Here is a 21,664-nt window from a genome sequence, read left to right on the forward strand (position 1 = left end):
GAATATTTCTTGCCACTCCCTTCTGGCCTGCATAGTTTCTGTTGAGAAATCAGCTGACAGTCGTATGGGTATTCCCTTGTAGGTAACTGAGTTTCTTTCTCTTGCTGCTTTTAAGATTCTCTCTGTGTCTTTTGCTCTTGGCATTTTAATTATGATGTGTCTTGGTGTGGTCCTCTTTGGATTCCTCTTTGTTTGGGGTTCTCTGCACTTCCTGGACTTGTAAGTCTATTTCTTTCACCAGGTAGGGGAAGTTTTCTGTCATTATTTCTTCAAATAGGTTTTCAATATCTTGCTCTCTCTCTTCTTCTGGCACCCCTATAATTCTGATGTTGTTTCGCTTGAAGCTGTCTCAGAGGCACCTTACACTATCTTTGAATTTTCGGATTCTTTTTTCATTTTGCTTTTCTGGTTGGGTGTTTTTTGTTTCTTCACATTTCAAATCTTTGACTTGATTCTTGCGCTCCTCTGGTCTGCTGTTGGGTGTCTGTATAATATTTTTTATTTTAGTCAGTGTATGCTTAATTTCTACTTGGTTCTTTATCACAACATTGAGGGTCTCATCAGATTTCTTGAGGATCTCACTACATTTATCAGCAGTTTCAAAAAATTATTGAAAGACCTTAACAGTGCGGTTTTTAGCTCTATATCCTCCATTTCTGTCATATTTCTTTGTCTCCGCATTTTTTATGCTTTCTTGGTGCACCCCCTTGTGGTCTTTGTGCGCAGTCTTGTAGTTAAGCCTTGATTGTTGTCAGCAGTACTGGGGGTCATTTGACTTCCAGGCTAACTGGCTATGAAAGTCAGCTGTGTGTGCAGTGGGAGAACTTCTGTGCTGGATCTCTAGGGCGGTGCTAATCTAGCGTTTGCCTAAGGCTATCTGGCAAATGCCTCTGTGCAGGGCTTGGGCAGGGCGGGTCCCCGGGGATCTACAGGGTGGGCGGAGTGAGTAGTTATGGCTGCTCTCAGTTCCATCCCCAGGGGCTCTGCCTCTCAGAGTCCCAGCCACAGTTGCAAACCTCGGAGAGAAAGCTGCCTTCCAGTTCTGACCAAAGCCAGACAGTCCCGCTTCTCCCGTTTGAGTCTGGGTCCCTAGAGACTCACCCAGATCTGGAGCTCAGAGTCTGAAACTCCCTCCCGATTGAAAACAACAACCAGCCCACTCCGCATGCACTCCGCACCTTAGTATTTCACTTCAGCACTGCGCCTCCTCTGAGTCTCGGTATGCTATTCTCTTTCCTCCTAGTTGTAGAACTTCCACTCAGCCAGCCTTCCTGTGGTTATGGATGATGTCTGTTCCGTCTTTTTGTTGTATATTTGAAGTGGTTGTTCGAGGCAGCAAACTCCAGCATTAACCTATGCTGCCATCTTGGTTTCTCTCTCGTGATATAATTTCTATCTTCTTGAATTTGAAGAGACTTTGCCTGTGTCCCAATATGTGGTCTATCTTTGAAAATGACCCATGTATACTGGAAAAGAATGTATATTCTGTGGTTTTGGGGTGAAATGTTCTGAAGATGTCAATTAATTCCCTCTAATCTAGTGAGTCATTTAGGATTGCAGTTTCTTTGCTGATTTTTTTGTTTAGAGGATTCATCTAGTGGTGTCAATGGGCTATTAAAGTCCCCTACTATGACTGTATTGCTATAGATCTCTCCCTTTATATATTCCAGAAGTTTTTTTATGCATTTGGGTGCTCCTGTATTGGGTTCATATATGTTTAACAGAATTATATCTTCCTGTTGAATTGCTCCCTTTAGTATAGGTAGTGGCCTTCCTTATCTCTTGTTATGGCCTTCACTTTGAAGTCTAATTTGTCAGATATAAGTGTTGTTGCCCCAGCTTTTTTTTTTCATTTCCATTCGCCTGAAAACTTTTTTCCATCCCTTAACCATCAGTCTGTGTGAGTCCTTTATTCTGACGTGGGTCTCCTGTAAACAGCAGATATATGGGTCATGTTTTCTTATCCACTCAGCTACCACATGTCTTTTGATTGGGGCATTTAATCCATTTACATTTAAAGTTAGTAGTGATAGGCACTTGTTTGTCACCATGTTTATCCTTTATGCCTGTGTTCCTTCTTCCCTTCCTATTTCTTCTTTTTAGCATTTCTTGCATTGCTTGTTTGACGGTAATAAACTCCCTTAGTCCTTTTTTGTCTGTGAAGCTCCTAACTTTGAAGTACCTCAACTTTGATTGATAGCCTTGCTGGGTACTGTAGTTTTGGATCCAGACCCTTGCTTTGCATGACTTTGTATATTTCATTCCATTCCCTTCTGGCCTGATGTGTTTGTTGAGAAATCAGTCAATAGTCTGACGGGAGATCTCTTGTAGGTAACTTTCTGTCTCTCTCTGGCAGCCTTTAACACATTGTATGCGGGAAACGTATTTATACGTTTTACGTATTTATATGTTCTACCAGTGTAGTAGAGCCCAGGACACATATTAATATATTTTTTATAGACTAGCAGTAGAATGAGGGTAACGTATAAATACGTAAACTAAAGTTATCGTAATTTTACTGAACGTTGCCATTTGAGCAAAAAATTAGCAAAAATGGACCACGCCACCTGTTAGCGCGCGATAAAAACTACCCGCAAAAATGTGTTAAGATTCTTACTTTGTTGGTGGTGTTTGCCAATTTAATTATATTGTGTCTTGGTGTTGGTCTTTTTGGGTTCATCTTCGTTGGGACTCTGTGAGCTTCTTGGACTTGTGTGAGTTTTTTCTTCTTCCCAATATCAGGGAAGTTTTCTGTCATTATTTCTTCAAACAGGTTTTCTAGTCTTAGCTCAGTTTCTTCTCCTTCTGGCATTCCTATTATGTGGATGTTGTTTTGTTTTGTGTTGTTCCAAAGCTCCCTTAGGCTCTCCTCCTGTTTTTTATAGTTTTTTTTTCTAGTTGCTGCTCTGCTTGGGTATTTTTTCCTACCTTGTCTTCTAGCTCACTGATGCGGTCCTCTGCTTCTTCTAGTCTACTGTTGATGTTGTGTTCTTTATTGCAGCAATGTCATTTTTCATTTCTTCTTGGTTCTTCTTCATTTCCTCTTGATTCTTACACATACTGTTGAATTTGTCTTCCAGTCTTTTCAGCTTCCTTATGACCATTGCTCTGAATTCTTTCTCTGACATATTGCTTGCTTACATTTCGTTTACTTCCTTTTCCGGTGATTCTCTTTTTCTTTCATATGTGGGCTGTCTCTTTGTCTCCACATCATTGCTCCTCTCAAGGTGTCTGGTTATGTAGCTCTCTCTCTTCTGCGTTGACTATCTCCAGGCAATCTAGGACCTTTCCATCCATGGCTTGCTGCACCAGCTGTGTTTAATTTGCCAATTCCAGTTATTAGATTCATCTGTTCCTTCTATCTGCTCTGTGAGAAGGTGCAGGACCCGTCCATGTATTCGGTGCCACTTTGTCTCCCCCTGGAAAAACTTTTTTAGGCTCCAGCAGTAGGGGAGGCTGGAGTCTCAGTGTTCATGGGTTTTCAGCTGAGGCAACTTGTCCCTGGGTGTTGGGTTGTAGGGTTCTGGGAGGTATCCGAGTCTCCCCAGGTGAAGGTAAGGCTGGGCTTCTGATCACAGCTTCTCTCCCCTTCAAGATGGCATGGTCTATGAGGCAGAGCTGGCCACTCCAGGAGAGATTTCAGCAGTAGTAGAGGCTGCTCAGCCAGGGGAGCCTGGTCTGCCAGTCCCCAACAGTTCTGTGGAATATAGCTGTCCCTCACTCACAAATACAGACACTCCCCACACGTCCACCTACTCTCCTTTCACTGTCTCACTTACACAGTATCTCACAGCCTGCCATCCCATTGGCCACCATCTTGGATTCTCTCTAATCATGTAATTTTTATTTTTCACTTTATTTATATGATGTATCCCCAGAATAAATCCCACTTGGTCATGCTGTATGATTTTTTTAATGTATTGTTAGACCCAATAAATTTAAAATTTTCAGAAGATACTTAGAGTTGAGGTTTTCTGTTACTTATAGCTGAAATAATCCTACTTGCTGCCTGATGGCTATAGTCAATTCCTGCCTTCTTTGTGTATTCTGGGGACCAGGGATCTCCCAGAGGAGCTGTCTAGTTACAGAAACTCCAGTGGGTCAGGTGGAGGGAAACCTATACTCTGGAAGTGAAGGCTGAAACTTCTGGGGTTTGGATCTATTTTCTAGAAATGTTCACAATTTCAGGAGAACCTGCTTTTTCCTTTCTCCATAGGTTATATGTTTAAGCTGAGCTTCCTTTGTACTTTAGAGATTATTTCCTATGACTGAGAAGTGAAGAAGGAGACTGGAAAGGGGATGACATAACAAAGAAGCCTTGCTAAAACAAAACAAAAAATAACAAACAAACCAACAAAACAAACAAAAACAGATACAAACAACAGAATAGTGGTTACCAGAGGGGAAAGAGTGTGGAGAGAGGGCATCAAATATATGGTAATGGAAGCAAACTACACTTCCGGTGGTGAGCAACCAATAGAGTATACAGATGTTGACTTTTGTACACATGAAAATTATATAATGTTATTACTCAATGTTACCCAATAATTTTTTAAAAAAGGAAAAAAGAAACCACTAAAACTTTACATTTCTCAGATAGCTAAATCCAAATAAGACATAAATTAAAGGTTTCTAAGAGATATTTGCTTTCTTTTCCTGCCTAGATCATAATAATGAGAGCTGCAGCAGCCCTATTGTGATCATGAGGGAAAAATCCAAGAGAAACAGAGACTCAGATCCATGATTTTGAACCACTAACACAACACCACTACCCAAGTCTCTGTGTGCGGGAAAAATAGTAATATAGCCTTTATGTTGAAGTTCTATGACTGTTATTATCAACTGAATCTAATGCCTAACTGATAAACTCTCCTTCACTTAGGGCTGGGGTAGGTAGCTGAGTACACACCTATTTGATATGTTCCCTCCTTTCTCTCTTCTGTCTTTCCTCTCCTCCATTTCTTCCTTCCCTTTGAGCTTGCACTATGCACCAAGCTTGTGAACATGCAAAGGGAGAGGGGAGTGAAAATTTGGGTACTTTGTGGATAACCTGCCACCTGCTGTGTGGGACAGTATTAGCTCCAGAGAGAAGCCTGGGTCTCACAGGTGCTTTCTAAGGTTCACACCTCTGCATGTGGATTCTTTCTCTTCTTCGAAAGACAGGAGGTAGAGAGGGAAAAGGATAAATCTCTGAGTCTGACAGACCTTGGTTTGAAACCCCCAGTTGGATGTGAGATCTTGAGTAAATCACTGAGCTTAAGTTTGAACTCTTCTGTGCAATGAGTTGTTGCAAGAAATAAAATGACACAACAGTAGCTCACTCACAGGAGAGGCTCAAATGAGGGGTGTACTAATAAGAAAGGAGAAGGGGATGGATATTGGGTATGTATCTGGTAGTCTCTGCTATAAATGGGGAAAATAGGACCGAATTCCTGATTCCTTGTTGAAACAGAGCAGTTCTCTGAGATCTGGGAATTGCTTAATATTGTTTTTGGCTTCGCTTTGATCTGGGAATGAGATGCTTCCCCTGCATTTGCTCCTGTCCCTGCCATGACCAGGAAGGGCTGTCCTCACTCAGTGCTTGTGCTCATGATTCCTGCAAGATGGTTGGAGAGAATCCATGTGTCAGGACAGCTGGACCACAGTGTCCCTGCAATGGCTGCACACCTGTTAGAAACTATAGTTAGAACAGTAAATCTTGGGGCAAGGAAAAGAGAGAAGCCACAAAATAAAAGAAAAAAGGGAAAGGCACAGCCCAGAAAATGGAATGTTACTCCCCTACAGCAAAGCCACAGTGTTCTCTGGTCCTTAAGAAGAAGGTATTGCCTGTGGCATCAGCCTGGAATTAGGAAAACTGTCTGACATGATTTTGGAGTTGTAAACTCTGCCTGAGCTGGCACAAAGGCTTGCTGTGAGAAGCCCTTAAAAAGCCCTTCTGCAGTTGGGGCTCCTGAACCTTTTGATTATGGCACCCATAGGCAGAATATAAGGCTTTGTGCTCTCCCCTCCTCTTCAGTTTCCACTAGAGGAAAACTCAAGGATTACAAAGAAAGGGAAGAAATAAACAAGTGGGGCTTATCATGTTGCCAGCAATATAAATGACTTACTTGTTAGTTTTTGCATTATAAAACAATTTCCTAAACACTTAAAAACACATAGTAATTTTATTTTACTTATTAAGGTATCCAATATTTAGAAGCAGTCCAGTTCATATGACATGTTTTTCACAGGCAATAAGGATGTGACTCACAGTTGAGCATCAAAGTCACATGGTCTTGAAGTCTATTATAGGAAACTTATAGATTAAAAATTATTGATGGAAATCTGGATCATTATTGACTGTGAAATAACCTAACAACCCACAAAAAGCTAAAAGGATAATGTTAAATAAAAGAGACTTTTATACTCTCCAGGTCCCTCTATGCTATCTCAAAGGGTAACAAATTCTTTTACCTACATAGTATTCCATTGTTTAAATGTACCACATCACCCACCCGCCCCCACCCGCACTCATCTAGTGGTGGGCACTTGGAGAGTATTATGCTAAGTGAAATAAGCCAGTCAGAGAAAGACAACTATCACATGATCTCACTTACTAATATACTAATATGTGGAATCTAATGAACAAAAGAAACTGATGAACAAAACAGATCTAGAGACATTGAAACATAGAACAGACTGGCAAATTTCAGAGGGAATGTGGGCAGCAGGAAGAGATTAACTAAATAACTTATATGCATTTATGTATAGCCCATGGGCAAACAATAGTTCAATGAAGGTCTGAGGAGGGGACATCTGTAATACTATAAATAATAAAAATAAATTTAAAAAAATAAAAAAGAGTTTTCTAATTAAAAATAGCAAGGCTAGTGCAGCTGGTGTGGCTCATTGGTTGAGCATCGACCCATGAACTAAGAGGCTACTGGTTCAATTCTCTGTCAGGGAGTGCAGGAGGCAGCCAATTGATTTTTCTCTTTCATCAATTTTTCTATCTCTCTACCCCCTCTCCTTCCTCTCTCTCTAAAATCAATAAAAACATATTAAAAACTGTTTGCTTTTAAAGGAAGGCCTTGTAATGAAAAAAAAAAAAACACGGCCAGTTCAGGGTAACACTGATGATATATTGACCATGCATTCTTCCCCCAAAATGTGGAATTTTAACCATCTGAAAATGTACGTGCAAGGTAGGAGTCTGACAACATTAATAAGTATTGTGTGCAGCCAGATTTCTGAGCAAAGGACACAAGAAAATCTTAGGTCATTTCAGTTTATGACTCACTCATTAGGTTACCAGTAAGTAACTCTTAGTTGTCCCAAAATATGGGCATCCATAGAAGCATGAATCACTTGACTGTAAAAACTGAAAAAGAACATGCACTTTTGGGTCCCTGAGGCCCATTGGAGAAGCCCTATGGCCTGGCAGGGAGCCTCTGGCCATTTGTGGAAACTGCTTTGAGAAGTAGGTCTTTCCTAATCAAGGCCTTTCCTCCTTAAGTATCTCTTTTCCATATTATGAAATATTTTCTCTCTACTACATTATTCCCATTAATACACAAACATGCTGGAATGATTCCCATCTTAAAATTTACCTCCTTGACTTCACATCCTCTCCAACTACCACCACAATGCTCTCCTTACTGTTACAACAAAACTATTCAAAAGATTTGTCTATATTCAGTGTCCCCAATTCTTCTCCCATTGGTGTTGACATATTCTAAAAGACTTTTGTCTCCATCATTCCACCGAAGCAGATTTTGACAGGGTTACCACTGACTTCCACAATAGATGCCCTGTCATCCCGTTAGTGTGTTCAGTAGGGTAACCAGCTCATTCCTATATGCCTGGGACTTTCTTAGGTTTTAAAACAGAGCCTTGCTTGCATTCCAGGAACCACTTTTTATTAAATTTTGTTTTATTGCTTAGAGTATTACATATGTCTCCTTTTTTCCCCTTGACCTTCCCCCTGCCTCCCCTACCACCCAGTGTCTTGTGTCCATTGGTTATGCTTATATGCATGCATACAAGTCCTTCGGTTGATCTCTTACCTTCCCCCCCACCCCCTGCCAGCAATCCTCCCCGACCTTCCCGCTGTAGTTTGACAGTCTGTTCGATGCTGCTCTGCCTCTGTATCTATTGTTTTCAATTTTGTTTTATTGCTTAAAGTATTACAAAGAGTATTACATATGTCTCCTTTTCTTTTTCTCCCCTTGACCTTCCCCTGGCCTCCCCTACCCTCCAGTGACTTGTGTCCATTGGTTATGCTTATATGCATGCATACAAGTCCTTCAGTTTATCTCTTATCCACGCCCCACTTCCAATCCTCCCCAGCCTTCCCGCTGTAGTTTGACAGTCTGTTGATGTTGCTCTGCCTCTGTATCTATTATTGTTCATCAGTTTATAATGGTGTTAATTATCCATAAATGAGTGAGATCATGTGGTATTTTTCTTTCATTGACTGGCTTATTTCACTTAGCATAATGCTCTCCAGTTCCATCCATGCTGTTGCAAATGGTAAGAATTCCTTCTTTTTTACAGCAGCATATTATTCCATTGTGTAGATGTACCACAGTTTTCTAATCCATTCATCTGCTGATGGGCACTTAGGCTGTTTCCAAATCTTAGCTATGATAAATTGTGCTGCTATGAACATAGGGATGCATATATCCTTTCTGATTGGTGTTTCTGGTTTCTTGGGATATATTCCTAGAAGTGGGATCACTGGGTCAAAAGGGAGATCCATTTTTAACTTTTTGAGGAAACTCCATACTGTCTTCTATAGTGGCTGCACTAGTCTGCATTCCCACCAGCAGTGCACAAGTGTTCCCTTATAGCCATTCTGACAGGTGTGAGATGATACCTTGTTGTTTTGATTTGCATCTCTCAAATGGTTAGTGACTTTGAGCATGTCTTAGTGACTTTTCATATGTCTCTTGGCTTTCTGAATGTCCTCTATTGAAAAGTGTCTATTTAGGTCCTTTGCCCATTTTTTTTATTGGATTGTTTATCTTCCTTTTAAGTTGTATGAGTTCCCTATAAATGTTGGAGATTAAACCCTTATTGGTGATAACATTGGCAAATATGTTCTCCCATGCAGTGGGCTTTCTTGTTGTTTTGTTGATGGCATCTTTTGCTGTGCAGAAGCTTTTTATTTTGATGTAGTCCCATTTGTTTATTTTCTCTTTAGTTTCCAATGCCCTAGGAGCTGTATTGGTGAAGAAATTGCTTTGGTATATGTCTGAGATTTTGTTGACTTTGGATTCCTCTAGTATTTTTATGGCTTCCCATCTTACATTTAAGCCCTTTATCCATTTTGAGTTTATTTTTGTTTGTTTAAAATACCAATGGCATATTTCACAGACCTAGAACGAACTCTCCAAAATTTATATGGAATAAAATAAAGACTCCAAATAGCTGCAACAATCTTGAGAAAGAAGAACAAAGTTGCAGAAATCACAATACCAGATACCAAGTTATACTACAAAGCCACTGTGCTCAAAACAGCCTGAATACTGGCACAAAAACAGGCATATCTATATAGATAAAGCTGTAATATGCAAATAGACTGAACCGCAGAACAACCGAACAATCAGTCGCTATGACATGCGCTGACCACCAGGGAGCACACACGGAATATAGCAGGCATCGGCAGCAGGCGGCAGAGCATGGAACATGGCAGGGGTCGGCCGCAGCATGATGGTGGAGCAGGTGAGCTGGGGCACCAGACCAAGGCGGGGCACCAGTCACTGTCATCAAGGTGAGCCTCTGGTGGTTATTGAAAATTCTTCGCTCCCATGCACTGTGGTCCTGCCCAGTGCTTGCACCTGCTGCCAGCGCTGGCCCCACTCACATCTGCTGCCAGTACCAGAGTCACTGCCTGCACCCACTTCTGGCTTCCGGCACCAGCCCTGATTGCTTGGTGCCATTAGCGTGTGCAAGTGGCGGCTGCCAGCCCTGATTGTCTCTCAGGAATTCTCCACCTCCCCCTGCTCCTGAGGGGCAATCAGAGCTGGCAGCCACCTCTCACACTTGCTGCCGGCGAGGGCCCCACTCACACCCACTGATGGCACCGGCCCCGCTCGCACCAGCTGACTGCGTGCAGTGATTGGGGCTGGCACCATCAGTACATGGGAACAGTGGTGGCAGGAGTAGGGGCTGCCAGCAGAGAGGGGCCTGGGGAAGATGGCAAGAGGGGCCAGGAGGGGGCATGGAGGATGGGCCGAGACCTGCCCCTCTGCCCACTGCAGCCTTGCAGCCCACAGCTTCTTTCAAGGTGCACGAATTTGTGCACTGAGCCCCTAGTACAGCAGTTCTCAACCTGTGGGTCGCGACCCCTTTGGTGGCCAAACGACCCTTTCACAGGAGTCGCCTAAGACCATCCTGCATCTCAGATATTTACATTACGATTCATAACAGTAGCAACATTACAGTTATGAAGTAGCAATGAAAATAATTTTATGGTTGGGTCACAACATGAGGAACTGTATTTAAAGGGCCAGAAGGTTGAGAACCACTGCCCTAGTAGATCAGTGAAACAGAACAGAGACCCCAGAAATTGACCCAAGCCACTATGCTCAATTAGTATTTGACAAAGGAGGCGAGAGCATACTTTGGAACAAAGACAGTCTCTTCAATAAATGGTATCGGGAAAATTGGACAGATACCTGCAAAATAATGAAACTAGACCACCAACTTACACCATACACAAAAATAAATTCAAAGTAGATAAAAGACTTAAATTTAAGATGTGAAACCATAAATATCCTAAAAGAATCCATAGGCACCAAAATCTCAGACATCTTTCATAGCAATATGTTTACCAATATTAGTACATCTCCTAGGACAATGAAAATTAAGGAGAAAATAAACAAATGTGACTATATGAAAATAAAAAGCTTCTGCATGGCAAAAGAAACCATCAATAAAACAAGAAAACCCACTTAATGGGAGGACATATTTGCCAATGTGATATCTGATAAGGATTTAATATCCAAAATTTATAGGGAACTCATGCAACTAAACAAAAGGAAGATAAACAATCCAATCAAAAAAAATGGGCAAAGGACCTAAATAGACACTTTTCATAAGAGGACATACAGAAGGCCAAGAGACATATGAAAACATGCTCAAAGTCACTAATAATCCGAGAGATACAAATCAAAATGACAATGAGGTACCATCTCACACCTGTCCAAATGGCTATCATCAACAAATCAACAAATGACAAGTGCTGGCGAGGATGTGGGAACCCATGTGCACTGCTGGTGGGAATGCAGACTGGTGCAGCCTCTGTGGAAAACAGTATGGAGTTTCCTCAAACCATTAAAAATGGAACTCCCATTTGACCTAGGAACATAGACCCAAAAATCAGAAACACCAATCAGAAAGAACATATGCATCCTTATGTTCATAGCAGTGCAATTTACAATAGCTAAGATTTGGAAATAGCCTAAGTGCCCATTAGTAGATGAGTGGATTAAAAAACTGTGGTACAGAAGATGGCAACCGGCAGGAAGGTAGGGAGGGAGAGAGTGTGAGAGAGTGAAGGAGCGATAGAGGAGTGTGTGGACGTGTGTGGTGTGTGTGTGTATCAGCTAGGGACAGTTTGATTCTGCAGGTCTTCCAAAGGGCTGCCAAACCAGGCAGTCTTAGAAGGCGGAGCCCCACTCCCAGCGCAGACACTCCTGGGCGGCCAGTGCGGGCACAGAGACTACGCCATCTTGAGAAACAGAGCTGCTTGAGACTAGGATCCTGGCCTCAGCACCACCCAGTCTGGTCTCAGATGCAAACTAGGACCCTGCAGCCACCAGGGACAGAGACCTGCGACCACAGCTACAGACCCACAGACACCAAGAATCCAGACATCCCCGCAGCAGATTTCTGTAACAGAGCCCATCCCCCTCCCCATAGGCTCAAGGGTAGCGCCATAGTAACTGATAGACCTGCCCTTCACACAGTGGCAGGAATTTGAGCCTGAGAACTTTCAGACACTAGGAGTCTGCTCCCCGCAGCACCTCTGCAGGAACTTGAGCCTAGGAGTGCTCAAACACTGGGAATTTGTTCCCCGCAAGGCAATCGGGCGACCAAACCCGAAGCCCATGCAGGGTGGTAGTGCCACCTGACTTTGATTCTGGGCAAGTGCTCACTGAAGTCCCCCAAGCTGACCGGGACCCCGATTCTCCAGGTGGGAGGCAGCACTAAGCACCAGTGACTTGACTCTGTTTCTTATCATGCGCGCCTGGAATCCGTGATTCCCAGTACTGGATTCTTGGGGAAATCTGACTCCTGGCACCACTAGGGGGCTCTGATTTTCAACACATGCCAGGGGGGTCTCTGTTTCAGCATGGTGCAGGCAGGGTCCCTGATTCTAGGTGCACACATGAGGCCACACTGAGCACTGGTAACGCTGCCTCTGGGTGAGCCTGGTTCCCACCAACCCATGACAGTCACACATCTTAGTGTCAGAGCTCTTCAGGGACACTAGGGTGGTGCAAAGCTCCCACTGCACATAGCCCAGGCCAATGCAACTCGAAGTTTGAATCTTCTGCTGATAGTCAAAATGGGGAGACGGCACAATCCCCAGAGGAAAGAAAATAAGGAGTCGCCAAGAAAGGAAATTAGTGAAATTGAAGCATGTAACATGACAGAAAAAGAATTCAGAGTAACAAATGGATGAGAAAATCAACAACCTATGCAAGAAACAGGAAGAAATGAAATGATATAGCTACAATCAAAAACACCATTGAAGGTTTCAATAGTAGACCAGAAGAAGCAGAGGACCGAATTAGTGAGTTAGAAGATAAGGTAGAGAAACAAGCTCAATCTGAACAGCAACTGGAGAAAAAATTAAAAAGCAGGAGGAGAGCCTAAGGGAGCTTTGGGACAACATGAAACGAAGTAATATACGCATAATAGGGCTGCCAGAAGGACAAGAAGAGCAGCAAGGATTAAAGGATTAGAAAATCTATTTGAGGAAATAATGACAGAAAACTTCCCAGATATGGGGAAGAAAAAAGTTACACAAGTACAGAGAGCCCCAAGCAAGATGAATCCCAAAAGACCCACACCAAGACACGTCATAATTGCAATGGGAAATGTTCATGACAAAGAGAGAATCTTAAAGGCTGCAAAAGAGAGAAAGAGAGTTACCTACAAAGGATCCCCCATCAGATTATCAAATGATTTCTCAACAGAAACATAAAGCTAGAAGGGAATGGAAGGAGGTATACAAAGTGTTGCAAAGCAAAGGTCTGAATCCAAGAATACTCTTTTCAGCAAAACTATCAATCAAAATTGAAGGGGAAATCAGGAGCTTCGAATACACACACAAAAAAAGGCTATGGGAGTTTATCACTACTAAGCCAGCAATGCAAGAAATGCTAAAGGGAATACTGTAAAAAGAAGAAATAAAAAGGTAAGAAAGAACTCAGGCACAAAAATAGAAATGGCTACAAACAAGTACCTTTCAATAATAACTTTAAACGTAATTTGACTAAATGCTACAATCAAAAGACATCGAGTGGCTGAATGGATAAAAACACATGACCCACATATATGCTGTCTACAAGAGACCCACCTCAGAACAAGGGACTCATACAGACTGAAAGTGAAGGGGTGGAAAAATATCTTTCAGGCAAATGGAAATGAAAAAAAAGCTGGGGTAGCAATACTTATATCTGACAAAATAGACCTCAAAGTGAAGACCATAATAAGAGATAAGGAAGGCCACTTCATAATACTAAAGGGATCGATACAACAAGATATAACCCTAATAAACATATATGCACCCAATGCAGGAGCAACCAAATACATAAAAAAACTCCTGGAAGTTATCAAGGGAGAGATTGACAACAATACAATCATAGTAAGGGACTTAAACACACCACTGACATCATTGGATAAATCTTCTAGACAAAAAATCAGCAAAGAAACATCAATCCTAAATGACTCACTAGATCAGATGGACTTAAGTGACATCTTCAGAACATTTCACCCCAAAGCCACAGAATATATGTTGTCCTCAAGTGCACATGGGACATTTTCAAAAATAGACCACATATTGGGTCACAAGCAAAGTCTCCCCAAATTCAAGAAGATTGAAATCATACCAAGCATCTTCTCAGACTGCAATGACATAATATTAGAAATAAACTACAATAAAAACAATCCAAAACACTCAAACACTTGGAAGCTGAATAGCATGCTATTAAATAATGACTGGGCTAAAAATGAGATCAAAGAAGAAATTAAAAACACCCTGGAAACTAAAGACAATGAAAACACAACAATCCAAAATCTATTGGACACAATGAAAGCAGTCCAGAGAGGGAAGTTTATAGCTCTACCTCAAAAAAAAAAAAAAAGAAAAAAAAGAAAAAAAAAAGAAAAAATAATAGTAAATCATCTAACTCTACAACTCAAAGAATTGGAAAGAGAGCAACAAGAAAAGCCCAGAGTGAGCAGAAGGAAGGAGATAATAAAGATCAGAGCAAAAATAAATGACATTGAGACAAAAAAAAAACCACAATACAAAAGATCAATGAAACCAAGAGCTGGTTCTTTGAAAGGATAAACAAGATTGATGAACCTCTAGCCAGACTCACCAAGAAGCAAAGAGAGAGGACCCAAATAAACAAAATCAGAAATGAAAGAGGAAAAATAACAACAGGCCCCACAGAAATTCAAAGATTGTTAAAAAATACAATGAACAATTCTACTCCAACAAACTAGACAACCTGGAGGAAATGGACATATTCCTAGAAAAATTTAACCTTCCAAAACTCAATCAGGAAGATTCTAAAAATCTCCATAGGCCAATAACTATGGGAGAAATTGAAGCAGTCATCAAAAAGCTTCCAGCAAACAAAAGCCCAGGACCAGACGGCTTCACAGGGGAGTTTTACCAAACATTCAAGGAAGAACTAAAACCTATCCTCCTCAGACTACTACAAAAAATCCAAGAGGAAGGAACACTTCCAAGCTCATTGTATGAAGCCAGCATCACCCTAATACCAAAACCAGGTAAAGACAGCACAATGAAAGAGAATTACAGGCCAATATCCCTCATGAACAGAGATGCCAAAATCCTCAACAAAATCTTAGCAAATCGGATCCAGCAGTACATCAGAAAAATTATACACCATGACCAAGTAGAATTTATCCCAGGGATGCAAGGATGGTACAATATCCGCAAATCAATAAACGTGATACATCACATAAACAAATTGAGAGAGAAAAAAACACATAGTCACATTGATGCAGAAAAAGCATTTGACAAATTCCAACACCCATTTTTGATAAAAACCCTCAGCAAAGTGGGAATAGAAGGGTCATATCTCAACATAATTAAAGTCATATATGACAAACCCACAGCCAACATCATACTCAATAGACAAAAACTAAAATAATTTCTCCTAAGAACAGGAACAAGACAGGGATGCCCACTCTCACCACTCCTGTTTGACATAGTACTGGAAGTATTAGCCATTGCGATTATACAAGAAGAAGAAATAAAAGGCATCCAAATTGGAAAAGAAGTAAAACTGTCCTTATTCGCAGATGACATGATATTGTACATTAAAAACCCTAAGGACTTCATCAACAAACTATTAGACTTAATAAATGAATTCGGCAATGTAGCAGGATACAAAATTAATGCCAAGAAATCTATGGCATTTCTATACACCAATAATGAACTTACAGAAAGAGAGACTTAAAAAGCAATCCCATTTACCATCGCACCAAAAAAATTAAGATACCTAGGAATAAACTTAACTAAGGAGGTAAAAAACCTATATGCAAAAAATTACAGGACACTGAAAAAAGAGATAGAGGAAGACATAAACAGACGGAAGAACATACCATGTTCATGTATTGGTAGAATCAACATCATCAAAATGTCTATACTACCCAAAGTGATCTATAGATTCAATGCAATCCCCATTAAAATACCAACTGCATATTTCACAGATCTAGAACGAATGTTCCAAAAATTCATCTGGAATAAAAAGAGACCTCGAATAGCTGCAGCAATCCTAAGAAAGAAGAACAAAGTAGGTGGGATCTCAATAACAGATATCAAGCTGTATTACAAAGCCACTGTTCTTAAAACAGCTTGGTACTGGCACAAAAACAGACATATAGATCAATGGAATAGAGTAGAGAACACAGAAATCGACCCAAAATACTATGCCCATTTAATATTCGACAAAGGAGGCAAAAGCATACAATGGAGTCAAGACAGTCTCTTCAATAAATGGTGTTCGGAAAATTGGACAAATACATGCAAAAAGATGAAACTAGACCACCAACTTACACCATACACAAAATAAACTCAAAATGGATAAAGGACTTAAATGTAAGATGGAAAACCATAAAAGTACTACAGGAATCCATAGGAAGCGAAATTGCAGGCATATGCCGAAGGAATTTCTTCACTGATACTGCTCCTAGGGCAATGAAAACTGAAGAGAAAATAAACAAATGGGACTACATCAAAATAAAAAGCTGCCGAAACCGGTTTGGCTCAGTGGATAGAGCGTCGGCCTGCGGACTGAAAGGTCCCAGGTTCGATTCCAGACAAGGGCATGTACCTGGGTTGCGGGCATATCCCCAGTAGGAGATGTGCAGGAGGCAGCTGATCGATGTTTCTCTCTCATCGATGTTTCTAACTCTCTATCTCTCTCCCTTCCTCTCTGTAAAAAATCAATAAAATATATTTTTAAAAAATAAATAAATAAAATAAATAAATAAATAAATAAAAATAAAAAGCTGTTGCACAGCAAAAAACAAACAAAAACAAAAAAAAACACAAAAAAAACCCATCAACAAAACAACAAGAAAGCCCACTGCATGGGAGAACATATTTGCTAATGTTATCACCGATAAGGGTTTAATCTCCAGCATTTACAGGGAACTCATATAACTTAACAAAAGGAAGATAAACAATCCAATCAAAAAATGGGCAACGGACCTAGATAGACACTTTTCGAAAGAGGACATACAGAAGGCCGAAAGACATATGAAAACATGCTCGAAGTCACTAATTATATGAGAGATGCAAATCAGAACGACAATGCGTTATCATCTCACACCTGTCAGAATGGCTATCATCAACAAATCAACAAACAAGTGTTGGAGAGGATGTGGAGATAAAGGAACCCTTCTGCACTGCTGGTGGGAATGCAGACTGGTGCAGCCACTGTGGAGAACAGTATGGAGCTACCTCAAAAAACTAAAAATGGAACTCCCAGTGATCCCACTACTAGGAATATATCCCTATGTTCATAGCAGCACAATTCACCATAGCTAAGATTTGGAAACAGCCTAAGTGCCCATCAGCAGATGAGTGGATTAGAAGACTGTGGTACATTTACACAATGGAATAATACGCTGCGGTAAAAGAGAAGGAACTCTTGCCTTTTGCAACAGCATGGGTGGAACTGGAGAGCATTATGCTAAGTGAAATAAGCCAGTCAGAGAAAGATAAATACCACATGATCTCACTCATTTGTGGATTATAGAGAACAATACATGGACTGATGAAAAGGGACAGATCCAAAGACTGAGAAACAGCAATCAGGCTATCAAGCCCCAGAGAGATCAACCGAAGGACTTGCATACATGTATATAAGCCAAACCAATGGACATGGACAACAGGGGGATGGGAGCATGATTGTGTGGGGCGGGGGGGGGGGGGGGTTAATGGGGGGATGAGGACACATTTGTAATACCTTAACTAATAAAAAAAAATCAACAAAATATATTTTTTAAAAAATATCAGGATGAAAAAGGCATAAAAAAATAATAAAAATTAAAAAAAAAGTTAAAAAAAAACAAATCCACAAACAAGAAGTGTTGGAGAGGATGTGGAGAAAAAGGAACCCTTTCGCACTGCTGGTGGGAATGCAGACTGGTGCAGCCATTGTGGAGTACAGTATGGAGTTTCCTCAAAAAACTAAAAATGGAACTCCCATTTGACCCGGTGATCCCACTTCTAGGAATATATCCCAAGAAGCTAGAAACACCAATCAGAAAGGATATATGCAAGATTTGGAAACAGCCTAAGTGCCCATCAGCAGATTAGTGGATTATAAAACTTTGGTACATCTACACAATGGAATACTATGCTGCGGTAAAAAAGAAGGAATTCTTGTCATTTGCAGCAGCATGGATGGAACTGGAGATAATTATGCTAAGTGAAATAAGCCAGTCAGAGTGAGATAAATACCACATGATCTCACTCATTTGTGGAATATAGTGAACAACATAGGCTGATGAAAGAGGATAGATCCAGAGACAGAGAAGCAGTGATAAGACTGTCAAACCTCAGAGGGAATGTAGGGGAGGGTGGGGGTAAGGGGAAGAGATCAACCAAAGGACTTGTATGCATGCATATAAGCCCAACCAATGGACACAGACAACAGGCGGGTGAGGGCATGAGTGGGGGGGCGGTTATGGGGGGAATGAGGTCACATATGTAATACCTTAATCAATGAAGAAATTGAAGATTGAAAAAAAAAGCTGTGGTACATTTGGAATACTATGCTGCTATAAAAAAGAAAGAAATCTTACCATTTGTAACAGCATGGATGGACCTGGAGAGCATTATGGTAAGTGAAATAAGTCAGTCAGAAAAAGCTAAGTATCACATAATCTTACTCATTTGTGGAATATAATGAACAACAGAAAATGATAACTAAAAATAGATCCAGAGACAGAATCATCAAAAAGACCATCCATCCTCAGAAGGAAGGCAGGGAGGTGGGGGTGTAAGAGATCACTCAAACAACTTGTATGCATATAAGCATAACCAATGGACACAGACAATTGGAGGTGGGTGAAGGTGGGGGCTAGGGGACAGGGGCAGGGTGGGAGGGGACAATGGGAGGAAAGGAGGACATATGTAATACTTTCAACAATAAGGAATTAAAAACTAACTAAATAAATATATAAAATAAAAAATATAATGGGGGGAAAAACAGCGAGGATTGGGGTTCAGTGACAGGAAGGACACTGGAAACACAGCTGTTACTCTTAAAGGGCCAGCACACAAACTGAACTTAAAAGGTCCTCTGAGCTCCAACACCAGGTCAAGTCTCTGTGGGAACCAGACACATGCTAGGAAGAACTGGATTGTCTGCCATCGGGGCAGGAACGTGGGGGCAGCTTCCTCCATGATGGGTGTGCTCACAGGACTCATTGTGCTTGGACCTCTCCTGTGCCAAGGCTGACTGGCAGCCATATCTGAGTCTCCGTCCACCTATCTCACACTGTTTGCTCTGCCCTGGTCACTCCCTGAGACTCTATCCCACCCAATTTGAAGCCTTATCCAAGCTGTTTGCAGCAGTTTTTCCATATGAATGGCCTATCTTGACTCAGGCTTAATATTTTGCTAATATCTCTCTCACACAAGTAGCAGCTGGTGTCAGCATGCCCCAAACCTACCAATAAAAGGCCCAAGATCTGTCACTACCACCAGCATGCCTTGCTTCACAACTGGGCCTTGCCTGGGCACTTCCAACCCTAATACAAATAGCAGTCATCTACAGATCCCTCTGTAGCTCCAACAAGATGGTCCCAGGCATTACCTGACTTTGCACCTTCCTGAAGACCCTAGAGTCAGTGCACCCAGTGGACAGCTTCAGACCATACCAGATTACAGCTATACACATCCACAAGCGACACTCTCAAGGGCTAGACTCCATGAGCATCAAAGCCCTATTGAAGCAAGTCCTGCTCCATAGAGGTGTCTCTTGAACAGCAGCTCTCCCACTCTAGTCACAGCTGGTCCTCATAGCCCATTGGCCTGGAGATCAATTCCTCCCAGTGATGCCAACAGCAATCAAGTCTCAACTGAAACAAGCCCTCAAAGGGTTGCACCTAGAGTGCCCAGCTCAGGTGACTGGCGAGGCTAAGCCACTTGGCCCTACAGGACACCTATTATACAAGGCCATTCTACCAACTCCAGGAGACATAGCAGCTCTACTTAATACATAGAAATAAACACAGGGAAGGAAACAAAATGTAGAGACAAAGAAACATGCCACAAATTAAAGAAATGGAAGAAAGCAAACTACTGGATATAGAGTTCAAACCCATGGTTATAAGGTTACTCAAGATTCTTAATGAGAGCTTCAAGGGACTTAGTGAGACTTTCAAGGATCTTAGTGAGAATACCAAAAAAAATTGAAAAGGACCAGTCATAAATTAAACATACACTGACTGAAATAAAGAATAATATACAGGGACAGAGAAGATGGCTGCTGATGGGAAGGCAGACTGCAAGACAGTGTGAGAGTGAGAGAATGAAAGGAAAGTGTGTGGATGTTCTGAGAGTGTAAATTTGTGGGTGAGCAATAGCTATACTCCAGGGGAGTGTTGGAGACTGCTGGATCAGGCTCCCCTAACAGGGCAGCCTCCACTGCTGCTGAAATCTCTCCTGGAGCAGCCAGCTCAGCCGCGGAGTCCACACCATCTTGAGTGGCTGTTATCGGAAGCGTACACATCCAGAGACCCCGCAAATACGACATCCAGGGACCAGCTAAGAACCCAGGAACACCGGATCTCAAGCAGCGAGAATACATGGACTCAGAAGAGCCCTGCTCCTCCTCACAGAAAGGTCAGATTTCGCCCAGTTAAAGGTGTGGTTTGTAATTCTGGTTGGAGAGAAAAACGCGTGCAGGGGAAGTCTGGCCCCACAAAGTCCGTGGCCATTGGGGCCAGCGTGATCCGCGAGTGTGAAAGGGGTCCCACAGGGCTTCTGGCAGAAGGGAACTCTAAAAATCAGCCCATAGCTGGACTGGGAGCAAAAAGACAGCCTCGGATTTTGCCAGTGTGCTGGCTGCTTAGTGCCAGGGGAGAGAGGATGTGCGGAAGAGACGTTGGGAAAATTGTGCACAGAACTGGACAGTGGAGGGCTGTGAGCTTGTGCATTTACTCTGGCTTTTTTTTTTCTCCTTAAATCTTTGCTTTTGATTATTAAACCCAATATATTGGATCGCCCAATTGGAGTCACTCAGAGAGACTGCAGGGGAAAGTTGTTTTTGTGGAACCTGGGAATCAGAGTGGGGAGTAACAATCAAGGAACCAGCTCTGGGGCAGTGGATTCTCCCAAACCAGTATTAAGTGCGATAGGGAAAACAAAATCTAAATACTGGCTAGAGAGGAATTATAGCCTCGGAGGTCAATCCAGAAACACTGCCACCCAGTGGCTGAACCACAAACTGACTCTTCTGTAAATACAAATAAAGGCAGTCTGGGAAACAAAGAAATACTGCCCACTTTAAAATCAGGACTGTGGTTTACAACACAGAGGAACAGTGTATCGCAGGGAACTTCAACACTCACCTGAATACCTGACAGGACTAAGGCTTGCCAAACAGAAGAGTAGAGGAAGTGAAGGACCTTCACTACTGCACATTTTTATTTTTTTCACCTTTTACTTAACTAATTTTTTTTTCCTTTTTCCTCACCTGATTTTACCTTTTTAATTATTACATTTTTATTTTAACCAGTATTATTACTACTACCATTTTACCTTTTTTATAAAGTGTCATTTTATTTTCTCTTTATTTTATTTTGGCATTAGTGTTCTACATTCTATTTTCATCTTTCCTTTAGCATCATTTTACTCTATCTCAACTTTACCCTTATGCCAAAACTCTCT

Source organism: Myotis daubentonii, chromosome 1 (assembly GCF_963259705.1).
Source record: "Myotis daubentonii chromosome 1, mMyoDau2.1, whole genome shotgun sequence".
Lineage (NCBI taxonomy): Eukaryota > Metazoa > Chordata > Mammalia > Chiroptera > Vespertilionidae > Myotis > Myotis daubentonii.